Source organism: Aptenodytes patagonicus, chromosome 1 (assembly GCF_965638725.1).
Source record: "Aptenodytes patagonicus chromosome 1, bAptPat1.pri.cur, whole genome shotgun sequence".
Taxonomy (NCBI): Eukaryota; Metazoa; Chordata; class Aves; order Sphenisciformes; family Spheniscidae; genus Aptenodytes; species Aptenodytes patagonicus.
This window is the reverse complement of record NC_134949.1, coordinates 166,963,011-166,978,441: the sequence shown is the minus strand read 5'-3', so window position 1 is coordinate 166,978,441 and position 15,431 is coordinate 166,963,011. Positions and strand designations below refer to the sequence as shown.

Below are 15,431 nucleotides of genomic sequence, written 5' to 3'. Positions count from 1 at the left end.
AACTGAGTAACTTCACAAAGGAGGTCTTGCAGTGACTGATGCTTTAAAGAAACTCCTCTTGATTTACCAAAGTAATGGACAGAAGTTGATTCAGTAAGTTCAGTGGTTTTCTGAGAAGGCACAGTTGTATGATTGAGGCTTTAAAAAACAAATATGCATGAGACAAAAGACAGTGCATATAGTTAGTAAAAAAACTAACGTGATTGCTTCACTGAAGAATTAAGAAATTAGAACGTTTCTTTTTCAGAGTTAAAGGACTTTGCAGACTTTCTGTATAAATAACAAGATTTTTTGGTATGCCTTTCTTTTAAAATTTCCTCTTTGCTTTTATTTTATGCTTACCGAATACTCTCCTATTGTTTAGTCATCACTTTGCTTCAGACACCTTGGTTTGTAGTTGTGAAAAAGGGTTATATGGTGGTCTTAATGGGGAAGTATTTTTTGCAAAGAAATCACTTCTCTGCTACAGCTTTTCTATTTTGTTTCTGTTTTGTCATGAACAAGCTAAACAATTTCCTGCCAGCAGTTTGGGCCTTAGAATACTTACAGAGCTCTCTTTGGAAAAAGGAAAGATGAGCTGCAGCCACAAATCAAAAGAAGGTGTGAGTGGTGTCTTGACCAAAAAAACCTAAAATTGTGGGAAGCGTTTTAATTTTCGAGTATTGTGAAGTAAGCCAAACTGTGTGAGTAAGATGAACATTAAAACCTCTCTTTACTAGTCCTTAGCCTTTGAAGACACGTTATGATGTCCGTTACAATGTACTAATTATAATGTGGTAAAATATGAGAAGAGATTTGATTTTTTTTAATTTTTTTTTTTAACCAAGAATTCAAAAGTAGTTTAAAAAATGGCTCAGCCAAAAAATAATGCATAATATTTACTATAGAAGAGGACTGAGGGGTAGCCAATTACTAGACTGTTCTACAGAATTGCGCTCAAAATCTTGAACAGCGGATATATGAGTCACATTTTGGTAGTTAGTTCCTACTTATTGCCACTTCCATGAAAATAGGTCATAATAAATAAGGCCAAAATAGCTTATGTGCTTTGCAACATAGGTCATCATAAATTGCCATCCTTTGGTTCCATTCTGCGCAAGCTTTACGCTAAATACAGATCCTGATAAAAGATCATTGTTTAGTGCTTACATCAGCAGGGAGCTGGGAGTGAAGACCCTATTCAGCCCATCACGTAATGAGGTGTGCCCTTGGGTTGCTTAGGTGTGGACTGGGTGATGTGCTCCGTATGTGGGATCAGGAGGGTGGAGAGAAACAGGATTTCTGTGCTGCAATGTGGGAACTCAGTAGCACGGTGAGGGATCGGATGTCAGAAGCTGCTCTAGGAAAGGCTGAAGCTCTCATTCACTCGTGGTCCCCACCCCTCCCTCCCCAGCACAGACAGTTGTCACACAGTCAAACTTGTCCATGCAAATGGTTCTGGGAGGCTGATGCTACCCTGTGCCTCTCTCTGCAGCTCCTTTACACCAGAAACATGAAACAGATGAAGTCGTGGGAGGCATAAGTTCAGGTAGGACTTGCACACTTTAAAAAGAAAATATTTCTCACATGAAGTAAGAATGGCTACCAAAAAAATCACGTTCAAAAGCAAATGAAATCATAACTCTTTGAATTCAGGTGCATAACATACCAGGGTCCTGGATCACTACTGATCAAACATATTTTCTCTAAGGCAAGAAGTTTGCAGAATGAAAATTTATGTATTAGATACAGAGCTAAAAGCCAGTCCCTGTTACAAGTTGGTCTATTCCCAGTATAAGGTTCCACTTTTGAGGTTATATGTGTCTCAAGGGCCTCTTGAAGTAAGTGCCTATCTTAAATGAAGTTGCCCATGCTTCTCAGTTCATTAGAGTGGCTCACGAACGGCAGCTTACCAGAATAAGTGTCAAGATCCTTAATAACTGCTAGACAGCTCTCTACTCTTTAGATTCATAAAGATTGAGCTGACCCTCATAGCAACATGAGTTTGATTGCTTCCAGGCTATACCTGTCCAGGCTTGGAGGGCACTTTACACAGGCTGGGATGTATACCCCCATGTCCCTCTGGACTTGTGTAGCTTCAGTGAGCCACTTGGCAGTATGTCCATACATGATGCTTTGCTCATTGCTCGCCTTGCACATAGGCGTAGTTTGAGAGAGCGTACAGTGGCGGTAAGACACACGCCCACAGGCTTATAGCCTTTTGTCTTCAACCATTATCAGATATGTAGTCACAGATTTCTATTACCTAAGCCAGGAACCTTCTCTGATATCTTTGGAGGGACAGAGACCTCGTGTCTTGTGTTTCCCTGTCTGTGTACCAGACGTGCAACAGCTTCGGACTAGGTGGGCTAGGTGATCCTTTTGTCCCTCAAGGTTCAACTTATCCAAACAGTGATAGCTGACGGTATCATGGTGTATTACGCAGACATGAAGGGTGACACATCACACTATTGTTTTTGCTAGGGATGCTGATCAGTTGGTGGAGCTTATTTTACTTATTGGCAAATTGTTGAGTGGGATGTTGAGCTCTTAAGTCAGGTGTGTCACGAGCAGGAAATCTGAGATGATTTCTCAGAGCTATTTTTAAAAATGTTTTCCTCTGTTCTGGAGCCTGTCAGACATGAGTCCACCTTTTCCAATTTTCTGACGTTACAGAGAGATTGGGCAGGATGCAGACGAGTTAGTTATAATGGCACCACTCCATCTGAGAGGCAGCTTTCGTTCAAGACTGTCTCAGATAACAATGCAGTCACCTCCCTCATATCTGCTTCTTTGCTTTCTGTCATTGCTTTCCGGCCTGGGGATAGCTTTTGGGATTGGTAAAGCATGTCCACTAAACCCTGGTAAGAAACAGTCAATCAAGATGAAGCACTCATTCTCTTGCGGTTCTTAAATGGACTTACTTTCCCTGTGGTGTGTGACAAAATAGCTTTCTGTGTTTTAAAACTTTTGTTCTGTTTTTTTACATTTTTATTTATGTCTTGTACACTTAAGAAAATAAAATCGGTTCCATAAAGGGATACTCAGCAGTAATCTCTGTGCTTTTCTGTGGAGAGCTTTTCTGTCACTTGTCACCACGAGTTTTATCAAGGGCTTGACGAGAGATGTGGTTTTGTTTGTTTGTTTTGCCTTCACTTAATGATCCTTTTCCATAATGGGATGTTAGTGTGGTGCGATCTTTCCTTACACTACAGCTCTTTGAGTCTGTGGTCACCAGCTCTTTTCACCTTTTGATGAAAATAGTGTTTTGGTAGCTGTGTGCTCTGCCAGAAGTGTGAAAGAAGATTCAAGCCCATGTGGCTGAAGCAGTGTAATATACTATGCTTTCCCTCTTTTCTTTTTAAGATTCTCCTCAGAATTCATCCCAGATTCCTACATCACTTGTCAGAATATCAGCCTGCTGGTGTTTCATCTAAACCCTCATATTTCTAGAACTGGGGCATCTCTCTGCCTCCTGGACGTCAAAAACACTTTCTTTTTTTTATATTTATAAAGGTCCTTCAGGAAGGTTTCTTGCTTCTTCAGTGCAATAACTGTCTCTGTACAGACTGTCATAGTGAACAGCAGACTGTGAGACGACAAGGGAGCTAGGGGTAAACACCAGGTGTGAGCCCCAATGTCCACAGTGGAATCATTAAGGAATGTTTCCACTCCAGAAGTAAAAACTGGAGTTTTATTTACACCTTAGTGAAAATGGTGCTTTGGCTACAGGCCTGAGACAGCATTTTCAGTAGCTATTGTGCAGTCTGATCTCTCCTAGCCTGAGCACTGCGTTCCTTCTTCAGGTAACTTCTTTGGGCTGCAGTTAAGAGGTGAGTGTTTACAGTAATCCCAGTGAATGTTCATACAAATATTCATTCAAAGGAAAAGAAGGACTGCTTGCTTATACAAGGAGATTGGGATGTGTTATCTATATACATACCTCCATCTTCTTGTCTACCTCTGAACCCCTTCTCTTCTAATCCACCCGAGAGTGCTGAGGGAGCTGGCGGAGGAGCTCGCCAAGCCGCTCTCCATCATTTATCAGCAGTCCTGGTTAACGGGGGAGGTCCCGGACGACTGGAGGCTTGCCAATGTGACGCCCATCTACAAGAAGGGCCGGAAGGAGGATCCGGGGAACTACAGGCCTGTCAGCCTGACCTCGGTGCCGGGGAAGATTATGGAGCGGTTCTTCTTGAGGGCGCTCACAAGGCATGTGCAGGACAACCAGGGGATCAGGCCTAGCCAGCACGGGTTCATGAGAGGCAGGTCCTGCTTGACCAGCCTGATCTCCTCCTATGACCAGGTGACCCGCCTAGTGGATGAGGGAAAGGCTGTGGATGTGGTCTACCTGGACTTCAGCAAGGCCTTTGACACTGTCTCCCACAGCATTCTCCTCGAGAAGCTGGCGGCTCACGGCTTAGACAGGTGTACTCTGTGCTGGGTAAAAAAGTGTCTGGATGGCCGGGCCCAGAGAGTTGTGGTGAATGGAGTTCAATCCAGCTGGTGGCCGGTCACGAGCGGTGTTCCCCAGGGCTCAGTTTTGGGGCCGGTCTTGTTCAGTATCTTTATCAATGATCTGGACGAGGGGATCGAGTGCACCCTCAGTAAGTTTGCAGACGACACCCAGTTGGGCGGGAGTGTTGATCTGCTCGAGGGTAGGAAGGCTCTGCAGAGGGACCTGGACAGGCTGGATCGATGGGCCCAGGCCAACTGTATGAGGTTCAACAAGGACAAGTGCCGGGTCCTGCACTTCGGCCACAACAACCCCATGCAGCGCTACAGGCTTGGGGAAGAGTGGCTGGAAAGCTGCCCGGCAGAAAAGGACCTGGGGGTGTTGGTCGACAGCCGGCTGAACATGAGCCGGCAGTATGCCCAGGTGGCCAAGAAGGCCAATGGCATCCTGGCCTGTACCAGAAATAGTGTGGCCAGCAGGAGCAGGGAAGTGATGGTGCCCCTGTACTCGGCACTGGTGAGGCCGCACCTCGAATACTGTGTTCAGTTTTGGGCCCCTCACTACAAGAAGGACGTTGAGGTGCTGGAGCGTGTCCAGAGAAGGGCAACGAGGCTGGTGAGGGGTCTGGAGAACAAGTCCTGTGAGGAGCGGCTGAGGGAACTGGGGTTGTTTAGCCTGGAGAAAAGGAGGCTGAGGGGAGACCTCATCGCTCTCTACAACTCCCTGAAAGGAGGTTGTAGCGAGGTGGGTGTTGGTCTCTTCTCCCAAGTAATTAGCGATAGGACGAGAGGAAATGGCCTCAAGTTGCGCCAGGGGAGGTTTAGATTGGACGTGAGGAAAAATGTCTTTACTGAAAGAGTGGTTCAACATTGGAAGAGGCTGCCCAGGGAAGTGGTTGAGTCCCCATCCTTGGAGGTATTTAAAAGATGAGTAGATGAGGCACTTAGGGACATGGTTTAGTGGGCATGGTGGTGTTGGGTCGATGGTTGGACTCGATGATCTTAGAGGTCTTTTCCAACCTTAAGGATTCTATGATTCTATGATTCTTTGTGTTGGAAGTGTGAGATGAGCAAATGGGAAAGACAGCGTGTGCTTCACTCCTTCCACATGTTCAGCCAACAAGGGAAGTAGACAGTCAGGAGTCTACCTTACTGGTATTCTTAAGCTAAAAGTCTGTGCCCTTAAGTGCTTAAGTTATGCACGTTCAGACTATGAATGATTTATCCCATCCCCAAAAAATCTTGGGTCAAATATGTGCACCAGTAAACTCAATTAAAGTGATTTCTGCTTAATATAGTAGTGATTGGGAAAAGAGATTGAAGAATAAGGGGACAGGATCAGAAAATGAGACCTAGTGTATTTAGACTCTTGAGGGAACTATGAAGATCTTAATATGTGGGGCAGAAGAGACAGAATAATGGTAGACAAAAAATAGTCTTAACAAATGCAAAGTGACACTTGATCAGTGTAAGGGAGCTTAAGGCACGCGTACTCTGAACAGAGGGCTCTGACTTGTGTTCAACTGATGGAAAGAGCTGGGCTAGTTCAAATCATAAACATAGCTTCCCCAGCTGTATTCTCTACCCCCCTACCAGAGCCTTGTAAAGGAGGCAGCAAGAACAAATGTGTGGCTTTGCTTCACCTGCTGAAGGTGCAGTTTTATAGCAGGGCTGAGCCGGTTGAAGCGTAGGCTGCCGCTTACGGAGCAAGTGCTTGGCCCCAGACTGTACTTTCCTATCTATCACTTGCAGTGCAAGTCATCTGACTTCCTACAGGCAGTGGTTATAGGGGGATAAAACAATGTTTAAAAATAAAACATGTATACATATTTTTTTGCAGGGATCATTTCCCACTGGCTTAAGTTTCTAAACCTGCTCACTTCTGGGTGGATGAATGCCAGCACCAGAGTAAGGAAAGCAATGGGAACGTGTAGCTGGAAGGCAGAACAGGAACTTTCTCCTTCCGTTACTCTGTACTGCAAGATTCACAGTTGATTGATTCAGCCCAGGTTCGAGTGCTTGAGGTTAAGGCATGCATTGCTGTAGAGTCAGTAACCTCTGCCAGAGGAGGGGGGCAGATGGGGCAGAAGGCCATAACCTCTGAACTGGGGTTCTCCACAGTTTATCACACCAAGCCCTGATTTTAATAACTGTAAGAAGAGACCAAAAAGTCATTATCAGCCAAAAGCTCTGCCCTATACAAAGCTGTGCCATCTGAGACACCAGACTATAATAACAAATGGGTAATCAGCTGTTTCTTAACTGGTGTCAGGATTTGCTGAGGATTTTGAGGGTGTTTTTGAAATGGGGCAATGCTCCATTTTCACAGTAATTGGGATACTTACCTCTGCATTGCAGTTGGGATGTGAAGTCTGTCTGCTGTCGCACCTCTCAGATAGGCACACATGCGTGCACACAAAATACACAGTTGGGTTATTTAAGAGGAAGAAAGCAGTGGGAGGTAATTTGACAACAAGTGTTATCAGTGGTTGAATGTACCTGGAAGCAAGGTGGTACACCTTTGAAAGGGCTTCCCTGAGATGAGCTGCCCCTTTCAAACTGAGAAAGTACTAAGTGGCATTTGTAATTGCAGGCTGTCACCACTTTCACACTTACCTTTTTTTAATTGCTTTTATTAAGTGGAAAGTACCAAGCATGTCATTATTAGAGCTCTGTGAACTAAGTGTAATTATTCAGATTGGAAATGTGTTTTTATTTAAGGGGAGAGAAGCTGGTCTGCCCTGCAGCAGGATTAATCTCTGCAGTCAGTATTCTGTAAGCAGCTTATGGAGGTAAACATTACATGTGTCTGCCAACTTGGCTAAATATTGCCAGCTGTCTTAACCCTTTTTAAAGATAAATGAGCTGTAATTGGATTTCTGTACTGGATAATTTTAAACAAGGGCTATTAGAAGAAGCAGTAATTGTTATGAAGAAACTGCACAATAGGCATATTATTATGAGATGTTGCATCTCTCTGAGTGATTTAGTATTTTTCTATCAGAATCAGGGTAGCAGATTAGAGAGAAACGTGCTTTGATGTGGGAATTCTCATTATTCTTATTATGTGTGAGGAAACAGAAACGGTAATGAAGTTTGGGTTGAGTTGGCGGCGGGGGGAGCTGATGCTACCAAGAGTTACTTTCTACCAACATTGTGAACTTTTAAAAATTAAATTGAAAGAAGAGGAAAGATAAATTGATTACTATCTTTTACATTTCTACAAAACTTCTAAAAATAAAAACAGATGCTATTTTTGTCTGCAATAATAGACCTTTAAAAAACAAAATAATTTAAAATTTCAATCAGAAATTGTTTCTCCATACAGCCAGTTTCTCTAGGAGGGAGGTAGATTTTGAAGAGAAAACTTGTTTGTTTCAATAGAATATTAACCACTCTGTTGGTAATCTTTGCTTCATGCCTGTTGAAAAATATTAAAAAGTTAGAACTGAAGCCAAACGGGGAGAGCGAATTGTGATGTTGCCCGCAGTATTTCATTTGCTTGGTGTTGTTACCAAAGGCCGTCAAGTGTTTTTTGAGGAAGCACAGATAAGAGTACTCAAACAGAAAAATCTAAGTTTTCAAATTAAGGGATATTTTTATTTCACCAGTTTGTTTTGAACAAATAAAACGCAAGTTTGTTTAGCTTCTGAGGTATTTGTGGTTTTGTTGACACTAGCATTTAAGCTTTTATGTATGAAGCACAAATCACTAAAAATGGTTAGCCGTTTTTCTCAAGTTCGTGTAGTGTTAATTGGTTGTTATATTTTTGAGTGTTTGTTGCCATCCTAAACACCCTAAAAAGTGGGATTTTTTTCAAATTCATGTTTTAATTCCTTGTTTTCTTACAACCACTGATTGATTACAGTTTTTCTCAGAGGGAGCACTGCTTGATTCTCTCTTACAGATTTTAGGATAGCTCACTGTTATGTTCTCCATGACTTGTAATTTGCTTGCATTTTTTTTCTTTATTATTCTCTGCAAAGCCTTATCATTACTTTGTCTACTTTTGTTCTGCTCATAACAAAAATTCATTAGTTTAAGTTTTTTAACTTAGTCACTTTGATCTTTTTGATTTGAAAGAAAACTTCTTTGTGGAGAAAAAGAATTATGACTTATCTTCTATCCTACTGGTGTTGGCAGTTGGAAAAGTGATACATAAAATACTAAGTGTTTTGCACCAAGGACAGGACAGTTCTTTCTGGATCCCAGTAAGAAAGGCACAAACACTTGCAAGGCAGATAACTATTCATTAATAGCCCAGAAAAACCGATAGCAAGTTATGAAATCTCACGTCTCTTCCGGTGCTGGGAGCCCCGAGATGTTACAGCATTGGCTGGACCTCTGGTCAGGGACAGCATATGGCGCAGATCCCATCCATGGTGAGGCTCACCAGCTCTGAGATCACTAGTGTTCCTCCAGGGTCTTGCTCACAGTACAGATTCATCAGTCACTGACAGAATCAACCCGGGAGTGAGGACTTAGCTTTTAAGACTTCTTTGGACAGTATACTCTCTTATCTCATTAATAAAGCTGCAGTCCCAGAACTGTTGCATGTAATAATTCACATGAATGAGACAATACACTATACGTATACTTAAGATTAAATGCGCATTGACTATGCATTGAGTAATTATGTATTGACTGTGCATACATTGATTAATTATACTATTGATTAGATACACCTTGATTAAGTAGCGGTCACACAGTATCCATGATACAGAGGCATACACCTCGATTAGTGGTTATGTGGATCACTAACTTTTAACAGAATAGTCATCCACTACTGGCTACTACAGTAGATAAACAAATCATTATCGGTAAGGTTATTTCTGCCATTGCAAACATTTTGATTCAGAGTTCTGCTGATTTTCTGTTTTCTTACGGATCGAAGAAGTATTGCTGTTCTAAGCAAAGGTCACTTAACTAAAGTAGAATTTCCTTTATAGTTCTGAGGTGCTCTGCAGTTCTTGGTGCATCTTGTCGGTACGCCCTGACATTCTTCCCTTCCCACTTGGCCACTGCTGTCATCATCCTGTGTGTGGAAGAGTCCTGTTGTGAGCAGTTGGGTTATGTTGTCAGATTAGATGGAGTATAAATCATAGTTCTTATTTGCTTAGACCTTTTTCTGAGGTGCTGACAAAGTTGGATAAAACTGTGAAAAGAGAGTAGCAAAAACTTCTTCCACCAGTGTGTCTGTGGCCAGTGAGGCGCGCTTGTTTCCTGTTTTTCTTTGTAACTAGAAAGTGGCACTTTGTGAAAGAGCATTAGAATCAGATTTCTGAGAAGCAATTTCAGAATTCTTGAAACTTGAATTGAATGGAACCCCCGGTATCAATACAGGCTGGGGGGTGAAGGGATTGAGAGCAGCCCTGCCGAGAAGGACTTGGGGGTACTGGTGGATGAAAAGCTGGACATGAGCCAGCAATGTGCGCTCGCAGCCCAGAAGGCCCATCGTCTCCTGGGCTGCATCAAAAGAAGCGTGGCCAGCAGGTCGAGGGAGGTGATTCTGCCCCTCTACTCTGCTCTGTGGAGACCCCACCTGGAGTCCTGCGTCCAGCTCTGGAGCCCTCAGCAGAAGAAAGACATGGACCTGTTGGAGCGGGTCCAGAAGAGGGCCACGAAAATGATCAGGGGGATGGAACACCTCTCCTCTGAAGAAAGGCTGAGAGAGTTGGGGTTGTTCAGCCTAGAGAAGAGAAGGCTTTGGGGAGACGTTATTGCAGCCTATCAGTACTGAAAGGGGGCTTATAAAAAAGATGGCGGCAAACTTCTTAGCAGGGCCTGTTGTGACAGGACAAGGGGGAATGGCTTTAAACTAAAGGGGAGTAAATTTAGACTAGATAGAAGGAAGAAGTTTTTTACACTGAAGGTGGTGAAACACTGGCACAGGTTTCCCAGAGAGGTGGTGGATGCCCCATCCCTGGAAACATTCCAGGTCAGGTTGGACGGGGCTCTGAGCAACCTGATCTAGTTGAAGATGTCCCTGCCCATGGCAGGGGGGTTGGACTAGATGACCTTTAGAGGTCCCTTCCAACCCAAACTATTCTATGATTCTATGAATTCAAGCTCCATCTTTATGCCTTGCTAATTGTAGCTATTTTGACAGAGGATGTAAATTAACCAGTAAAGATTGCTTAGTCTTAGAAGAACTGATTAAAACATTAAAGACAAATACTACTTTCTTTTTTTTTTTTTTTTTTTTAAAGTTGTGAAGACCTTATCTAGGCCATATGGCAATGAGACTTCATCTGTAGTTAAAATATGTTATGATACTAACTCTTTATTGTTATCTGTTCCAAAAATCTTCTTTATGGACATTTTTTAATTACAATTCTGATCATTAATCATTTAATTTCAGCAGGAATTTGCAAGTTGCAGCACAAGAAGTGCTGCAAAGGGATATATGATGGCAGTGGTGCTTGACTGCTTGAATAGAGATGCTGAGCTGTACAGTAAGTGCCTCCACAGCACCAACCACCACGCTATTAGGAAGGCAAGGCCTTAGCCAGGGGAATTAATTTTTCCAAGTTCAGCTTCCACATACAGTGGAGGAAATGTAAAGAGACCTTTTATGGAGGCGGTAAAATCAGTTCAGACAACAGGAGGCATTTCCCTGACCCTAGGCTCTCCATCTACGGTGGTCTTCAGCTCACTGTTCTCAGCCATGAGCTTAGCCACTGTAGGTTTGCCTAGCTGTGGACAGCTCTCCCTGCACTCCTGGGTGTGCGGGGACTCCTCATGGCTAAGGGCATGGGACATGGGTGCTAGCTGAATGGCTGGAACAGTGCAGCAGAAAAGCAAGGAGGGGTGAAGAGGTGGCCTGGCTGTGCCCAGAACTGGAAGCTGCTCGTTTTGCAGTCATCCCTGGTGTTTGTGGTCACTAGTTCTGCTTGCCAGTGGTGATATCCAAGCATGCTGTTTTAAAGCTTCTGCTCTAGCTTGTGGGTTAAGAGGAGTTAAAGGTGAAAGATCCTTCATTTAATGAAATTAATCTCTTATGCCAGTAATCTCTTATGCCAGTAAATTTGGATGGCTTGATTTTTTTGTTTGGTTTTCTTCCCCCTCCTCTCAACAGAACTGCGATACTTTCTTCCAGGTCACATTTTTAACAGTGACATACCATGTGTTATCTTCTTGCAGGCCTCTTTCTAGATGTCCTTTTTGATCTTTTATGTCATTTTTTGTCTAGAATAAAGCCACTAGGAGAGATCATGAGATGTTGTTAAGTATCAAGGATATGAATATGAAGCTTTTCCCTCTATCCCTCTTTTAGCATAAATAACATTATTATGTATCTGTTCTAATAGGTAGCCCTGACACATTTGAAATAGTTGGTTTGTGCTCATTTGAGTGAAGGAGTGAGATTCTGATGGGTGTTTGGCTGTTTCAAATAGCTGGCATTGTGGATACACTGTATTTATTTTTTTAAAGGCCAAAACAAAAAATTGTCCCGGAGTTGCCTTTATAGTCTGGTAACTTGTCAAGAGTCTTCAGTTGTCTCTTTTGTCAAAAATGCCTCCCACATGCAGCTGGCAGGGGTGCTTCATCTCTTCCTGCCCAACTGGGGACAATGATCTATCATTGTTACTTCTAGACAGAACTACTGTAAGTTTCCATACTTAGAAGTTATGATATTAAGGTTTCATCAAGTTCTTAGCCCCTTAGTATCAGCAGCTGCTGATGAAACACTATCTGCCTGCTTTGTAGGCTAGTAAGTTGAGAATAATCAGTTTTCAGCATCTCTATATTTAAAGTAGGCTGCCTCCGAGTGCCTTCTGCTAACTAACCACAACTTCCCTCGAAAGTTACGTGCCACAGGAAGGATGAAACTGCTAAGTCTAGCTTATTAGAGGGAGGAACATAGCTCTCCTTGTGCATGGTATAAGATGATGTATACTTTTCTGGAGGGGATAGGATAACCACAAATGTTGCTGCCTTCAGAACAGGTGCAAAACTTGCTTTTCTAGTTTAGCCCTTTGCACAACATCTGTCACAACTGAGGAAAGGAAAAGAGGAAGAGGAGAAACTCATATTTTTGCACTGAGGAAAAATGAATGCAGCTTTTTGGAAGATATCTAGGCCATGTCTTGACCTTTCTTTATTTTAGGAGGATGCTAATGACAGCGTTTTGATAAGGCCTTAAATAGAGGACAACACTAGAAGATTTTAAAGTTATATCATTTGCTGGTTTTACTGCAAGGCCATTGAGTTTCATGTTGCTTTCTTGTCTAACTTAATCAAAGTTTTCCCCAAATTTGTTAGTTGTAGAAGGATGCAGGTTGAAAGGAGCCTCTGGAGATCGTCTTGTCCAACCCTGGTAGTGCCAATTTGATCAGGGCTGTGTCCAGTCAAGTTTTGGGTATCTCTAAGGATAGAGATTTCACAGCCTTTCTGTGCAACCTTTACCAATGGCTGACTAACCTCATGGTGAAAGAATGCTTCCTAATGTTTAATTGTTCCTTGCTGCAACTTCTGCTCGTTACTGTGTGTTGCCATCTTTTCTGTACCCCTCCCCATTAGGCAGTTGAAGACAGCGATAACATCTCCTCTCAGTCTTCCCTCTCCAGGCTGAACTCATCTCAGCTCTCTCACCCTCTCCTCCAGTAGCATGTGCTGCAGCCCCTTCATTGTTTTTGGTGGCCTTCGACTGGACTTGTTCCAGTATGTCGGTATCTTTCTTGTACTGGGAAGCCCAAAACTGGGTACAGGACTCCAGGTATGATCTCACAAGTACTGAATGGAGGGGAAAGGTAGTTTCCCTCATTGTTCTTTCTAACACAGTCCCATACATGTTTGGCCATGAGGTCACACTACTGACTCCTCTTGAACTTGTCCACCAGGAGCCCAGACCTTTTTGCCAAGCTGCTTTCTAACCAGGCAATGCCCAGCCTGTACTGTTGTGCGGGGTTATTCCATCTCAGTTGCAGGACTTTGCATTTGACTTTGCTGAACTTCATGAGGTTCCCCTGAGCCCATTTTTCCAGCCCATTGAGGTCCTGTTCTTCTTTCTTTAATGCATCTGAGCAAGGTTATCCAAATCTGGCAGTCATGGGGCAAGATCCCAGTTTTGAGACTTACCTGTATGTTACTGTGGTAGGAAAAGTAGATCAGTACGCTGTTGATCTCCCTGTGTTTAGAGATACCCTGTTCTCTTCCGCCACCCAGCTCGAACACAGTAGGGTTTCCATTCTTTCTCTGCGCTTGCCTTCTTTCCTTCCTCTATAATTTGGATGAAGTGGTGAACAGCTTTGATCTGGCTGTTCACAGGAGAAGAGACTAGATGACTTGAAGGAAGGGGATTTGGTGCAGGTCTGTAAAATCACAAGTAATGTGGACAGGGTAAATAGGGAGTCGCTGTGTTCACTCATTTCTAGTACAAGAAGCAGGGGACTTCAAATGAAACTAAAATGTGTCACAAGCGAAAGAAAATGGCTCCACACACCACGGGTAGTTAGACTGTGGGACTTCTTGCTGCAAGATGCTGCAGGCACAGACATTTTATTTGAGTTCAAAAAGGGACCAGACAGGCTGATGGAAGAAAAATTGATTGAGGATTGTCATGTGCAAAGATGAGACATCTACCTCAGGAAGTCCGAAGTTAGACATTGCAGGAAGCCAAGAGAGTATTCTAAAGGGAAAAAAATTGAGGAAATATGTCTGAGCATTTACTACACAAACAGCAATCCCCCTGTTTTTCTTCAGAAAAGTGTTGCAGCTTGGCTGAGTTCATTTTGTACCATAGCCTTAGTCTGCAGGCTGTAGCTTAGCCAAGACTGTATTAGGAAATATTTCACTCAGATGAATTTGATGTTTTTCTAGTGATTCTTGGTGTCCGTTGACCTTGTCTGTATTGAGCCAGCACAGTGGGATACTGCTGAGATCCAAACCTTAGTTTGTCTTGAGCTTTTCCCCTGCTCAATACCACAGACGTGGAGATTGAAGAGACAGAGTACGTTGCTGCTTTTCAGTTCCTCCAAAACTGGTCGTGTAAGGCAAAGCTTCTTTTCTCCTTCTCTTCAGTTGCACCCTATTTATTTTTCTTATGTTGCAGGCTGTCTCATTGTTTTCTTGGAGTCTATTCATTCCTTGCTTACCTGAAAGCTTTTGAGTTTCAAAATAGTGTTAGTCTTTAATGCAACATCTGTTTAAAAAACAAAACAAAACACAAAACCCTCCATTTTGTCTTTATACTAACGAGCTTGCTGGTTTAAGAGGAGTCATTAACCACCTTCAAGAATCATGTTATTTGTGGTAGCATGTTTACCACTTCAGACAGTTGCTGTTACTGTCTTTTGCTAGGAGATGACCGTGTTGCTGACAGGTTCCTCGTCTGCATAGCTTTCAGGGTCATAGCCAAAAGAGTCAGGCAGCAATGCCTTGGGGAATATCTGTCCTCTTCTGCTGGGACTGTAAGCCACAGGAGATTGTGTTCTTTATCTCCACACTTTCAGTTAGGCTTCAGTATTTTCTAGCCCAAGGTGGCTGTGGGAACCCATCTGAGCACTTGTAGTAATAGTCCTTAGTTTTGCATTCTCAGTGAAAGAAAAGGTGAAGGCACTAAATGCTGTTTTGCTGAAAATGCGTGTCCATTTTGGGATTTTTTTTACATGAAGCATCTTCACTTGGTTATGTGTTCAAGAACAGGTGTCTATACAACTTTCTTTTCTGGACTTGGATAGAGACAGACAAAATGTACCATTTGACCCCCATCATGATTTTTATTTCTATGTGCTCTGTCACATTCCCTACCAGATAAGATTTGAGAGAGGTGTCAGCAGTGGACACGTAGTCTAGTTGGAGTCCTCTTAGCAGCTGCCCTAGCCCTACACTCCAAAGTGTAGAGTTAAAAGATACTCTATTGTTTGTCATGAGCGCAGGTTTTAAGATCCTGACTGGACTTCACCCTCCAAATAGATACCCAGTTTCTCCGAAGAACTTCAGTCAAATCCTCATAATGAGCAAACCATTTGAACCTGCTGCTACTTGTCAGCTGC

At 42.9% G+C, this 15,431-nt stretch overlaps 1 protein-coding gene across 1 annotated transcript in view; it reads left to right on the top strand.

The window, feature by feature from the left end:
* Nucleotides 1-15,431, top strand: part of UBAC2 (UBA domain containing 2) — a 110,374-nt gene that overhangs the window by 33,457 nt on the left and 61,486 nt on the right. The window lies entirely within an intron of this gene.